The sequence below is a fragment of the Idiotropiscis lumnitzeri genome, chromosome 8, assembly GCF_059441095.1.
Source record: "Idiotropiscis lumnitzeri isolate Australia: NSW breed Sydney's pygmy pipehorse chromosome 8, RoL_Ilum_1.0, whole genome shotgun sequence".
Lineage (NCBI taxonomy): Eukaryota > Metazoa > Chordata > Actinopteri > Syngnathiformes > Syngnathidae > Idiotropiscis > Idiotropiscis lumnitzeri.
The window spans coordinates 3,111,345-3,123,517 of record NC_142398.1 but is presented as its reverse complement, the minus strand read 5'-3'; the positions used below and the strand labels follow the sequence as shown (position 1 = coordinate 3,123,517).

At 43.7% G+C, this 12,173-nt stretch overlaps 8 non-coding genes and 1 pseudogene across 8 annotated transcripts; all 9 read left to right on the top strand.

Moving 5' to 3' along the window:
* Nucleotides 1–170: 170 nt before the first annotated feature.
* LOC148331611 (5S ribosomal RNA) lies at nucleotides 171–279 on the top strand (annotated as a pseudogene).
* Nucleotides 280–1,284: 1,005 nt separating this feature from the next.
* LOC148331610 (5S ribosomal RNA) lies at nucleotides 1,285–1,403 on the top strand. Its single transcript, XR_015844971.1, has one exon. It is a non-coding gene; the product is annotated as a 5S ribosomal RNA (ribosomal RNA).
* A 3,560-nt stretch (nucleotides 1,404–4,963) lies between these two features.
* Nucleotides 4,964–5,082, top strand: LOC148331609 (5S ribosomal RNA). Its single transcript, XR_015844794.1, has one exon. It is a non-coding gene; the product is annotated as a 5S ribosomal RNA (ribosomal RNA).
* Nucleotides 5,083–6,085: 1,003 nt separating this feature from the next.
* Nucleotides 6,086–6,204, top strand: LOC148331608 (5S ribosomal RNA). The gene has a single exon (XR_015844793.1). It is a non-coding gene; the product is annotated as a 5S ribosomal RNA (ribosomal RNA).
* Nucleotides 6,205–7,218: 1,014 nt separating this feature from the next.
* On the top strand, nucleotides 7,219–7,337 carry LOC148331607 (5S ribosomal RNA). The gene has a single exon (XR_015844905.1). It is a non-coding gene; the product is annotated as a 5S ribosomal RNA (ribosomal RNA).
* Nucleotides 7,338–8,353: 1,016 nt separating this feature from the next.
* LOC148331606 (5S ribosomal RNA) lies at nucleotides 8,354–8,471 on the top strand. The gene has a single exon (XR_015844918.1). It is a non-coding gene; the product is annotated as a 5S ribosomal RNA (ribosomal RNA).
* Nucleotides 8,472–9,471: 1,000 nt separating this feature from the next.
* LOC148331605 (5S ribosomal RNA) lies at nucleotides 9,472–9,590 on the top strand. Its single transcript, XR_015844792.1, has one exon. It is a non-coding gene; the product is annotated as a 5S ribosomal RNA (ribosomal RNA).
* Nucleotides 9,591–10,604: 1,014 nt separating this feature from the next.
* LOC148331604 (5S ribosomal RNA) lies at nucleotides 10,605–10,723 on the top strand. The gene has a single exon (XR_015844904.1). It is a non-coding gene; the product is annotated as a 5S ribosomal RNA (ribosomal RNA).
* Nucleotides 10,724–11,739: 1,016 nt separating this feature from the next.
* On the top strand, nucleotides 11,740–11,858 carry LOC148331603 (5S ribosomal RNA). Its single transcript, XR_015844865.1, has one exon. It is a non-coding gene; the product is annotated as a 5S ribosomal RNA (ribosomal RNA).
* The last annotated feature ends 315 nt before the right edge of the window (nucleotides 11,859–12,173 follow it).

The window sequence follows — 12,173 nt, the reverse complement described above, 5'->3', positions numbered from 1 at the left end:
TTTGCTGATATTTGTCATATATCTGTGACTTCAATCATGCATTGTAGATTGTTGTTACACATTTGTGACTGTGGTTATAGTTTCAGATTCTTGTTACGTATTTTTGGATTGAAGTATTTGCCACAATAAAGACCACATGTATAAAATGCAAAATTTTGAAAGAAATTGTCGCTTACGGCCATACTACCCTGAGCACGCCCGATCTCGGAAGCTAAGCAGGGTCGGGTCTGGTTAGTACTTGGATTGGAGACCGCCTGGGAATACCAGGTGCTGTAAGCTTTTGCACCGCAAAAAAAAAATACATTAAAAAAACTCGAACAAATGTAAGCAAGTATGCGAGCTGCTTTTTTATAAATTTCCACATATTCGCCTGACAGGCTGAGAGCACAAAATGCCAACATTCAGCGTCCCCTGCCTTTGGGTGTTGCTACAGTCTCGCCGTGGACGACTCGCAAATGCGTGTGGCAATTTGCAAATGCGTGTCTGGAGACTTGAGTGTGGCTCCGGAGCTCCACATTAAGACCAAAAGGGGACTCTCGTAGTCTACAGGTGTAGCAGGCAGATGACCCGATGCAGTCCGGTTGGGTTGGTGCAGTCAGTGTTTACTAAATAAAAAGTTAATGAATCAATTTAAAAAAATGGTGTTTACTGAATGCAATAAAGGGAAGTATAGTTAATGTGGCAATTAGCAGGTGTGGAGAAGCTTCATTCATTTTTTTTAGCTTCACTGGTTATATCATTGGTTCTTATTTTATTAGTTCCACTTTATTCTTCCATTTATTCCAATTTAATTTAAATAATGTCAAATAAATGGTACATGACCATGGGTGGATAGCAGTGAACGCCCCCCCATGTTCTTGGTGTATATATTGGTGGTACGGGGCTGGTATAATATTAGTGCCCCCATGTGGTCCGATCGTGTAGCTACGGAGCCACACACAAGTCTCCTGACACGCATTTGCAAATCAGCACACGCATTTGCGAGTCGTCCGCGGCAGGACTGTAGCAAACGTCACCTCTAAGAACACAGCCAATCAAAAGGTCCCGTTTTTACAGGTGGCCCATCTATACGGATTTTTGTCCGCATTTATGTGCCAACAAATCATTGTACACATTTGCTGATATTTGTCATATATCTGTGACTTCAATCATGCATTGTAGATTGTTGTTACACATTTGTGACTGTGGTTATAGTTTCAGATTCTTGTTACGTATTTTTGGATTGAAGTATTTGCCACAATAAAGACCACATGTATAAAATGCAAAATTTTGAAAGAAATTGTCGCTTACGGCCATACTACCCTGAGCACGCCCGATCTCATCCGATCTCGGAAGCTAAGCAGGGTCGGGCCTGGTTAGTACTTGGATGGGAGACCGCCTGGGAATACCAGGTGCTGTAAGCTTTTGCACCGCAAAAAAAAAATACATTAAAAAAACTCTAACAAATGTAAGCAAGTATGCGAGCTGCTTTTTTTATAAATTTCCACATATTCGCCTGACAGGCTGAGAGCACAAAATGCCAACATTCAGCGTCCCCTGCCTTTGGGTGTTGCTACAGTCTCGCCGTGGACGACTCGCAAATGCGTGTGGCAATTTGCAAATGCGTGTCTGGAGACTTGAGTGTGGCTCCGGAGCTCCACATTAAGACCAAAAGGGGACTCTCGTAGTCTACAGGTGTAGCAGGCAGATGACCCGATGCAGTCCGGTTGGGTTGGTGCAGTCAGTGTTTACTAAATAAAAAGTTAATGAATCAATTTTAAAAAATGGTGTTTACTGAATGCAATAAAGGGAAGTATAGTTAATGTGGCAATTAGCAGGTGTGGAGAAGCTTCATTCATTTTTTTTAGCTTCACTGGTTATATCATTGGTTCTTATTTTATTAGTTCCACTTTATTCTTCCATTTATTCCAATTTAATTTAAATAATGTCAAATAAATGGTACATGACCATGGGTGGATAGCAGTGAACGCCCCCCCATGTTCTTGGTGTATATATTGGTGGTACGGGGCTGGTATAATATTAGTGCCCCCATGTGGTCCGATCGTGTAGCTACGGAGCCACACACAAGTCTCCTGACACGCATTTGCAAATCAGCACACGCATTTGCGAGTCGTCCGCGGCAGGACTGTAGCAAACGTCACCTCTAAGAACACAGCCAATCAAAAGGTCCCGTTTTTACAGGTCGCCCATCTATACGGATTTTTGTCCGCATTTAACCATGTGTATGTGCCAACAAATCATTGTACACATTTGCTGATATTTGTCATATATCTGTGACTTCAATCATGCATTGTAGATTGTTGTTACACATTTGTGACTGTGGTTATAGTTTCAGATTCTTGTTACGTATTTTTGGATTGAAGTATTTGCCACAATAAAGACCACATGTATAAAATGCAAAATTTTGAAAGGAATTGTCGCTTACGGCCATACTACCCTGAGAACGCCCGATTTCGTCCGATCTCGGAAGCTAAGGAGGGTCGGGCCTGGTTAGTACTTGGATGGGAGGCCGCCTGGGAATAGAATAGAATAGAATAGAATAGAAATCCCTTTATTGTCATTGTACTCAAGTGTGCAACGAGATTAGAGGGCTCCCCTCTCCAGTGCAATACAACAATAATACAGACAAATATATAAATTAGATAAATAAAGAAGACAGTGCAATGGAATTCAGTACTGAATAGGGCATATAGAAACACATCACAATGCTGTTTTGCGAGGTTAGGGTGGTCTCGTGTGTGTGTGAGAGTTCAGTATGGAGATGGCTCTCGGAAAGAAACTGTTTCTCAGTCTATTGGTCCTTGATTTGATGCATCTGTAGCGCCTGCCAGAGGGCAACAGGTCGAACAGGTGTGAGTTTGGGTGGGTATTGTCATTGACGATGTTGAGAGCCCTTCTGAGGCACCGGGCGGTGTAGATGTCCGACAGTGGGGGGAGAGGGCAGCCAATAATCCTTTGCGCTGTTTTGACTGTCCTCTGGAGCCTCACTCTGTCCGCCTCAGTGCAGCCGCTGTACCAGGTGGAGACACAGTACGTCAGCAGGCTCTCGATGGACGAGTGGTAGAAGGCCAGCAGCAGCTTCCTGTCCAGGTTGAATTTCCTGAGGACTCTCAGGAAGTGCAGACGTTGGCGGACCTTCTTTACCACTGCTGTGGTGTTGTGACTCCAAGAAAGGTCATCGGAGATCTGTACTCCCAGGAACTTGAACGTGTGGACCCTCTCCACACACACGCCTTCGATGCAGAGGGGGGGCGGCAGCGTCTTGTTCCTCCTGAAGTCGACGACAATCTCCTTTGTTTTAGCAGAGTTAAGGTGCAGTCTGTTGTCCTTGCACCAAGTTGTCAGTCTCTTTACCTCCTCTCTGTAGGCTGTCTCGTCACCTTCCGAGATCAGACCGACCACTGTCGTGTCGTCAGCAAACTTGACGATGGTGTTGTTGCCGTGGGCCGGGCTGCAGTCGTAGGTGTAGAGGGCGTACAGGAGAGGGCTCAGCACGCATCCTTGGGGGGAACCGGTGCTCAGCATGAGGGTGGAGGACGTGTAGGGGCCGAGCAACACAGTCTGGGGTCTGTTGGTCAGAAAGTCCTTAATCCAGATGCGTGTGAGGGCAGGGAGGCCGAGAGTGTCCAGTTTGGCGACGAGGATGTCTGGGATGATCGTGTTGAATGCCGAGCTGTAGTCCACAAAGAGCATCCTTGCATAGCTCTGCTGTCGTTCCAGGTGGCCCAGCACAACATGCAGAGCAGTGTCGATGGCGTCCTCAGTGGATCTGTTAGCCCGGTATGCAAACTGGTAGGGGTCCAGAGTGGGAGGAAGGCAGTCCCTGATGTGCTGGAGAACCAGCCTCTCGAAGCACTTCATAATGACTGGCGTGAGAGCAACAGGACGGTAGTCATTCAGGTGGACGGCTGGTGACTTTTTGGGGACAGGAATAATATACCAGGTGCTGCAAGCTTTTGCACCGCAAAAAAAAAAATAAATTAAAAAAACTCTAACAAATGTAAGCAAGTATGCGAGCTGCTTTTTTTATAAATTTCCACATATTCGCCTGACAGGCTGAGAGCACAAAATGCCAACATTCAGCGTCCCCTGCCTTTGGGTGTTGCTACAGTCTCGCCGTGGACGACTCGCAAATGCGTGTAGCAATTTGCAAATGCGTGTCTGGAGACTTGAGTGTGGCTCCGGAGCTCCACATTAAGACCAAAAGGGGACTCTCGTAGTCTACAGGTGTAGCAGGCAGATGACCCGATGCAGTCCGGTTGGGTTGGTGCAGTCAGTGTTTACTAAATAAAAAGTTAATGAATCAATTTTAAAAAATGGTGTTTACTGAATGCAATAAAGGGAAGTATAGTTTAATGTGGCAATTAGCAGGTGTGGAGAAGCTTCATTCATTTTTTTTAGCTTCACTGGTTATATCATTGGTTCTTATTTTATTAGTTGCACTTTATTCTTCCATTTATTCCAATTTAATTTAAATAATGTCAAATAAATGGTACATGACCATGGGTGGATAGCAGTGAACGCCCCCCCATGTTCTTGGTGTATATATTGGTGGTACGGGGCTGGTATAATATTAGTGCCCCCATGTGGTCCGATCGTGTAGCTACGGAGCCACACACAAGTCTCCTGACACGCATTTGCAAATCAGCACACGCATTTGCGAGTCGTCCGCGGCAGGACTGTAGCAAACGTCACCTCTAAGAACACAGCCAATCAAAAGGTCCCGTTTTTACAGGTCGCCCATCTATACGGATTTTTGTCCGCATTTATGTGCCAACAAATCATTGTACACATTTGCTGATTATTGTCATATATCTGTGACTTCAATCATGCATTGTAGATTGTTGTTACACATTTGTGACTGTGGTTATAGTTTCAGATTCTTGTTACGTATTTTTGGATTGAAGTATTTGCCACAATAAAGACCACATGTATAAAATGCAAAATTTTGAAAGGAATTGTCGCTTACGGCCATACTACCCTGAGCACGCCCGATCTCGTCCGATCTCGGAAGCTAAGCAGGGTCGGGCCTGGTTAGTACTTGGATGGGAGACCGCCTGGGAATACCAGGTGCTGTAAGCTTTTGCACCGCAAAAAAAAAATACATTAAAAAAACTCTAACAAATGTAAGCAAGTATGCGAGCTGCTTTTTTTTATAAATTTCCACATATTCGCCTGACAGGCTGAGAGCACAAAATGCCAACATTCAGCGTCCCCTGCCTTTGGGTGTTGCTACAGTCTCGCCGTGGACGACTCGCAAATGCGTGTGGCAATTTGCAAATGCGTGTCTGGAGACTTGAGTGTGGCTCCGGAGCTCCACATTAAGACCAAAAGGGGACTCTCGTAGTCTACAGGTGTAGCAGGCAGATGACCCGATGCAGTCCGGTTGGGTTGGTGCAGTCAGTGTTTACTAAATAAAAAGTTAATGAATCAATTTTAAAAAATGGTGTTTACTGAATGCAATAAAGGAAAGTGTAGTTAATGTGGCAATTAGCAGGTGTGGAGAAGCTTCATTCAATTTTTTTTAGCTTCACTGGTTATATCATTGGTTCTTATTTTATTAGTTCCACTTTATTCTTCCATTTATTCCAATTTAATTTAAATAATGTCAAATAAATGGTACATGACCATGGGTGGATAGCAGTGAACGCCCCCCCATGTTCTTGGTGTATATATTGGTGGTACGGGGCTGGTATAATATTAGTGCCCCCATGTGGTCCGATCGTGTAGCTACGGAGCCACACACAAGTCTCCTGACACGCATTTGCAAATCAGCACACGCATTTGCGAGTCGTCCGCGGCAGGACTGTAGCAAACGTCACCTCTAAGAACACAGCCAATCAAAAGGTCCCGTTTTTACAGGTCGCCCATCTATACGGATTTTTGTCCGCATTTATGTGCCAACAAATCATTGTACACATTTGCTGATATTTGTCATATATCTGTGACTTCAATCATGCATTGTAGATTGTTGTTACACATTTGTGACTGTGGTTATAGTTTCAGATTCTTGTTACGTATTTTTGAAGTATTTGCCACAATAAAGACCACATGTATAAAATGCAAAATTTTGAAAGGAATTGTCGCTTACGGCCATACTACCCTGAGCACGCCCGATCTCGTCCGATCTCGGAAGCTAAGCAGGGTCGGGCCTGGTTAGTACTTGGATGGGAGACCGCCTGGGAATACCAGGTGCTGTAAGCTTTTGCACCGCAAAAAAAAAATACATTAAAAAAACTCTAACAAATGTAAGCAAGTATGCGAGCTGCTTTTTTATAAATTTCCACATATTCGCCTGACAGGCTGAGAGCACAAAATGCCAACATTCAGCGTCCCCTGCCTTTGGGTGTTGCTACAGTCTCGCCGTGGACGACTCGCAAATGCGTGTGGCAATTTGCAAATGCGTGTCTGGAGACTTGAGTGTGGCTCCGGAGCTCCACATTAAGACCAAAAGGGGACTCTCGTAGTCTACAGGTGTAGCAGGCAGATGACCCGATGCAGTCCGGTTGGGTTGGTGCAGTCAGTGTTTACTAAATAAAAAGTTAATGAATCAATTTTAAAAAATGGTGTTTACTGAATGCAATAAAGGGAAGTATAGTTAATGTGGCAATTAGCAGGTGTGGAGAAGCTTCATTCATTTTTTTTAGCTTCACTGGTTATATCATTGGTTCTTATTTTATTAGTTCCACTTTATTCTTCCATTTATTCCAATTTAATTTAAATAATGTCAAATAAATGGTACATGACCATGGGTGGATAGCAGTGAACGCCCCCCCATGTTCTTGGTGTATATATTGGTGGTACGGGGCTGGTATAATATTAGTGCCCCCATGTGGTCCGATCGTGTAGCTACGGAGCCACACACAAGTCTCCTGACACGCATTTGCAAATCAGCACACGCATTTGCGAGTCGTCCGCGGCAGGACTGTAGCAAACGTCACCTCTCAGAACACAGCCAATCAAAAGGTCCCGTTTTTACAGGTCGCCCATCTATACGGATTTTTGTCCGCATTTAACCATGTGTATGTGCCAACAAATCATTGTACACATTTGCTGATATTTGTCATATATCTGTGACTTCAATCATGCATTGTAGATTGTTGTTACACATTTGTGACTGTGGTTATAGTTTCAAATTCTTGTTACGTATTTTTGGATTGAAGTATTTGCCACAATAAAACCACATGTATAAAATGCAAAATTTTGAAAGGAATTGTCGCTTACGGCCATACTACCCTTAGAACGCCCGATCTCGTCCGATCTCGGAAGCTAAGCAGGGTCGGGCCTGGTTAATACTTGGATGGGAGACCGCCTGGGAATACCAGGTGCTGTAAGCTTTTGCACCGCAAAAAAAAAAATAAAATAAAAAAACTCTAACAAATGTAAGCAAGTATGCGAGCTGCTTTTTTATAAATTTCCACATATTCGCCTGACAGGCTGAGAGCACAAAATGCCAACATTCAGCGTCCCCTGCCTTTGGGTGTTGCTACAGTCTCGCCGTGGACGACTCGCAAATGCGTGTGGCAATTTGCAAATGCGTGTCTGGAGACTTGAGTGTGGCTCCGGAGCTCCACATTAAGACCAAAAGGGGACTCTCGTAGTCTACAGGTGTAGCAGGCAGATGACCCGATGCAGTCCGGTTGGGTTGGTGCAGTCAGTGTTTACTAAATAAAAAGTTAATGAATCAATTTTAAAAAATGGTGTTTACTGAATGCAATAAAGGGAAGTATAGTTAATGTGGCAATTAGCAGGTGTGGAGAAGCTTCATTCATTTTTTTTAGCTTCACTGGTTATATCATTGGTTCTTATTTTATTAGTTCCACTTTATTCTTCCATTTATTCCAATTTAATTTAAATAATGTCAAATAAATGGTACATGACCATGGGTGGATAGCAGTGAACGCCCCCCCATGTTCTTGGTGTATATATTGGTGGTACGGGGCTGGTATAATATTAGTGCCCCCATGTGGTCCGATCGTGTAGCTACGGAGCCACACACAAGTCTCCTGACACGCATTTGCAAATCAGCACACGCATTTGCGAGTCGTCCGCGGCAGGACTGTAGCAAACGTCACCTCTAAGAACACAGCCAATCAAAAGGTCCCGTTTTTACAGGTCGCCCATCTATACGGATTTTTGTCCGCATTTAACCATGTGTATGTGCCAACAAATCATTGTACACATTTGCTGATATTTGTCATATATCTGTGACTTCAATCATGCCATGTAGATTGTTGTTACACATTTGTGACTGTGGTTATAGTTTCAGATTCTTGTTACGTATTTTTGGATTGAAGTATTTGCCACAATAAAGACCACATGTATAAAATGCAAAATTTTGAAAGGAACTGTCGCTTACGGCCATACTACCCTGAGAACGCCCGATCTCGTCCGATCTCGGAAGCTAAGCAGGGTCGGGCCTGGTTAGTACTTGGATGGGAGTCGCCTGGGAATACCAGGTGCTGTAAGCTTTTACACCGCAAAAAAAAAAAAATTTTAAAAAACTCTAACAAATGTAAGCAAGTATGCGAGCTGCTTTTTTATAAATTTCCACATATTCGCCTGACAGGCTGAGAGCACAAAATGCCAACATTCAGCGTCCCCTGCCTTTGGGTGTTGCTACAGTCTCGCCGAGGACGACTCGCAAATGCGTGTGGCAATTTGCAAATGCGTGTCTGGAGACTTGAGTGTGGCTCCGGAGCTCCACATTAAGACCAAAAGGGGACTCTCGTAGTCTACAGGTGTAGCAGGCAGATGACCCGATGCAGTCCGGTTGGGTTGGTGCAGTCAGTGTTTACTAAATAAAAAGTTAATGAATCAATTTTAAAAAATGGTGTTTACTGAATGCAATAAAGGGAAGTATAGTTAATGTGGCAATTAGCAGGTGTGGAGAAGCTTCATTCATTTTTTTTAGCTTCACTGGTTATATCATTGGTTCTTATTTTATTAGTTCCACTTTATTCTTCCATTTATTCCAATTTAATTTAAATAATGTCAAATAAATGGTACATGACCATGGGTGGATAGCAGTGAACGCCCCCCCATGTTCTTGGTGTATATATTGGTGGTACGGGGCTGGTATAATATTAGTGCCCCCATGTGGTCCGATCGTGTAGCTACGGAGCCACACACAAGTCTCCTGACACGCATTTGCAAATCAGCACACGCATTTGCGAGTCGTCCGCGGCAGGACTGTAGCAAACGTCACCTCTAAGAACACAGCCAATCAAAAGGTCCCGTTTTTACAGGTCGCCCATCTATACGGATTTTTGTCCGCATTTATGTGCCAACAAATCATTGTACACATTTGCTGATATTTGTCATATATCTGTGACTTCAATCATGCATTGTAGATTGTTGTTACACATTTGTGACTGTGGTTATAGTTTCAGATTCTTGTTACGTATTTTTGAAGTATTTGCCACAATAAAGACCACATGTATAAAATGCAAAATTTTGAAAGGAATTGTCGCTTACGGCCATACTACCCTGAGCACGCCCGATCTCGTCCGATCTCGGAAGCTAAGCAGGGTCGGGCCTGGTTAGTACTTGGATGGGAGACCGCCTGGGAATACCAGGTGCTGTAAGCTTTTGCACCGCAAAAAAAAAATACATTAAAAAAACTCTAACAAATGTAAGCAAGTATGCGAGCTGCTTTTTTATAAATTTCCACATATTCGCCTGACAGGCTGAGAGCACAAAATGCCAACATTCAGCGTCCCCTGCCTTTGGGTGTTGCTACAGTCTCGCCGTGGACGACTCGCAAATGCGTGTGGCAATTTGCAAATGCGTGTCTGGAGACTTGAGTGTGGCTCCGGAGCTCCACATTAAGACCAAAAGGGGACTCTCGTAGTCTACAGGTGTAGCAGGCAGATGACCCGATGCAGTCCGGTTGGGTTGGTGCAGTCAGTGTTTACTAAATAAAAAGTTAATGAATCAATTTTAAAAAATGGTGTTTACTGAATGCAATAAAGGGAAGTATAGTTAATGTGGCAATTAGCAGGTGTGGAGAAGCTTCATTCATTTTTTTTAGCTTCACTGGTTATATCATTGGTTCTTATTTTATTAGTTCCACTTTATTCTTCCATTTATTCCAATTTAATTTAAATAATGTCAAATAAATGGTACATGACCATGGGTGGATAGCAGTGAACGCCCCCCCATGTTCTTGGTGTATATATTGGTGGTACGGGGCTGGTATAATATTAGTGCCCCCATGTGGTCCGATCGTGTAGCTACGGAGCCACACACAAGTCTCCTGACACGCATTTGCAAATCAGCACACGCATTTGCGAGTCGTCCGCGGCAGGACTGTAGCAAACGTCACCTCTCAGAACACAGCCAATCAAAAGGTCCCGTTTTTACAGGTCGCCCATCTATACGGATTTTTGTCCGCATTTAACCATGTGTATGTGCCAACAAATCATTGTACACATTTGCTGATATTTGTCATATATCTGTGACTTCAATCATGCATTGTAGATTGTTGTTACACATTTGTGACTGTGGTTATAGTTTCAAATTCTTGTTACGTATTTTTGGATTGAAGTATTTGCCACAATAAAACCACATGTATAAAATGCAAAATTTTGAAAGGAATTGTCGCTTACGGCCATACTACCCTTAGAACGCCCGATCTCGTCCGATCTCGGAAGCTAAGCAGGGTCGGGCCTGGTTAATACTTGGATGGGAGACCGCCTGGGAATACCAGGTGCTGTAAGCTTTTGCACCGCAAAAAAAAAAATAAAATAAAAAAACTCTAACAAATGTAAGCAAGTATGCGAGCTGCTTTTTTATAAATTTCCACATATTCGCCTGACAGGCTGAGAGCACAAAATGCCAACATTCAGCGTCCCCTGCCTTTGGGTGTTGCTACAGTCTCGCCGTGGACGACTCGCAAATGCGTGTGGCAATTTGCAAATGCGTGTCTGGAGACTTGAGTGTGGCTCCGGAGCTCCACATTAAGACCAAAAGGGGACTCTCGTAGTCTACAGGTGTAGCAGGCAGATGACCCGATGCAGTCCGGTTGGGTTGGTGCAGTCAGTGTTTACTAAATAAAAAGTTAATGAATCAATTTTAAAAAATGGTGTTTACTGAATGCAATAAAGGGAAGTATAGTTAATGTGGCAATTAGCAGGTGTGGAGAAGCTTCATTCATTTTTTTTAGCTTCACTGGTTATATCATTGGTTCTTATTTTATTAGTTCCACTTTATTCTTCCATTTATTCCAATTTAATTTAAATAATGTCAAATAAATGGTACATGACCATGGGTGGATAGCAGTGAACGCCCCCCCATGTTCTTGGTGTATATATTGGTGGTACGGGGCTGGTATAATATTAGTGCCCCCATGTGGTCCGATCGTGTAGCTACGGAGCCACACACAAGTCTCCTGACACGCATTTGCAAATCAGCACACGCATTTGCGAGTCGTCCGCGGCAGGACTGTAGCAAACGTCACCTCTAAGAACACAGCCAATCAAAAGGTCCCGTTTTTACAGGTCGCCCATCTATACGGATTTTTGTCCGCATTTAACCATGTGTATGTGCCAACAAATCATTGTACACATTTGCTGATATTTGTCATATATCTGTGACTTCAATCATGCCATGTAGATTGTTGTTACACATTTGTGACTGTGGTTATAGTTTCAGATTCTTGTTACGTATTTTTGGATTGAAGTATTTGCCACAATAAAGACCACATGTATAAAATGCAAAATTTTGAAAGGAATTGTCGCTTACGGCCATACTACCCTGAGAACGCCCGATCTCGTCCGATCTCGGAAGCTAAGCAGGGTCGGGCCTGGTTAGTACTTGGATGGGAGACCGCCTGGGAATACCAGGTGCTGTAAGCTTTTACACCGCAAAAAAAAAAAAATTTAAAAAAACTCTAACAAATGTAAGCAAGTATGCGAGCTGCTTTTTTATAAATTTCCACATATTCGCCTGACAGGCTGAGAGCACAAAATGCCAACATTCAGCGTCCCCTGCCTTTGGGTGTTGCTACAGTCTCGCCGAGGACGACTCGCAAATGCGTGTGGCAATTTGCAAATGCGTGTCTGGAGACTTGAGTGTGGCTCCGGAGCTCCACATTAAGACCAAAAGGGGACTCTCGTAGTCTACAGGTGTAGCAGGCAGATGACCCGATGCAGTCCGGTTGGGTTGGTGCA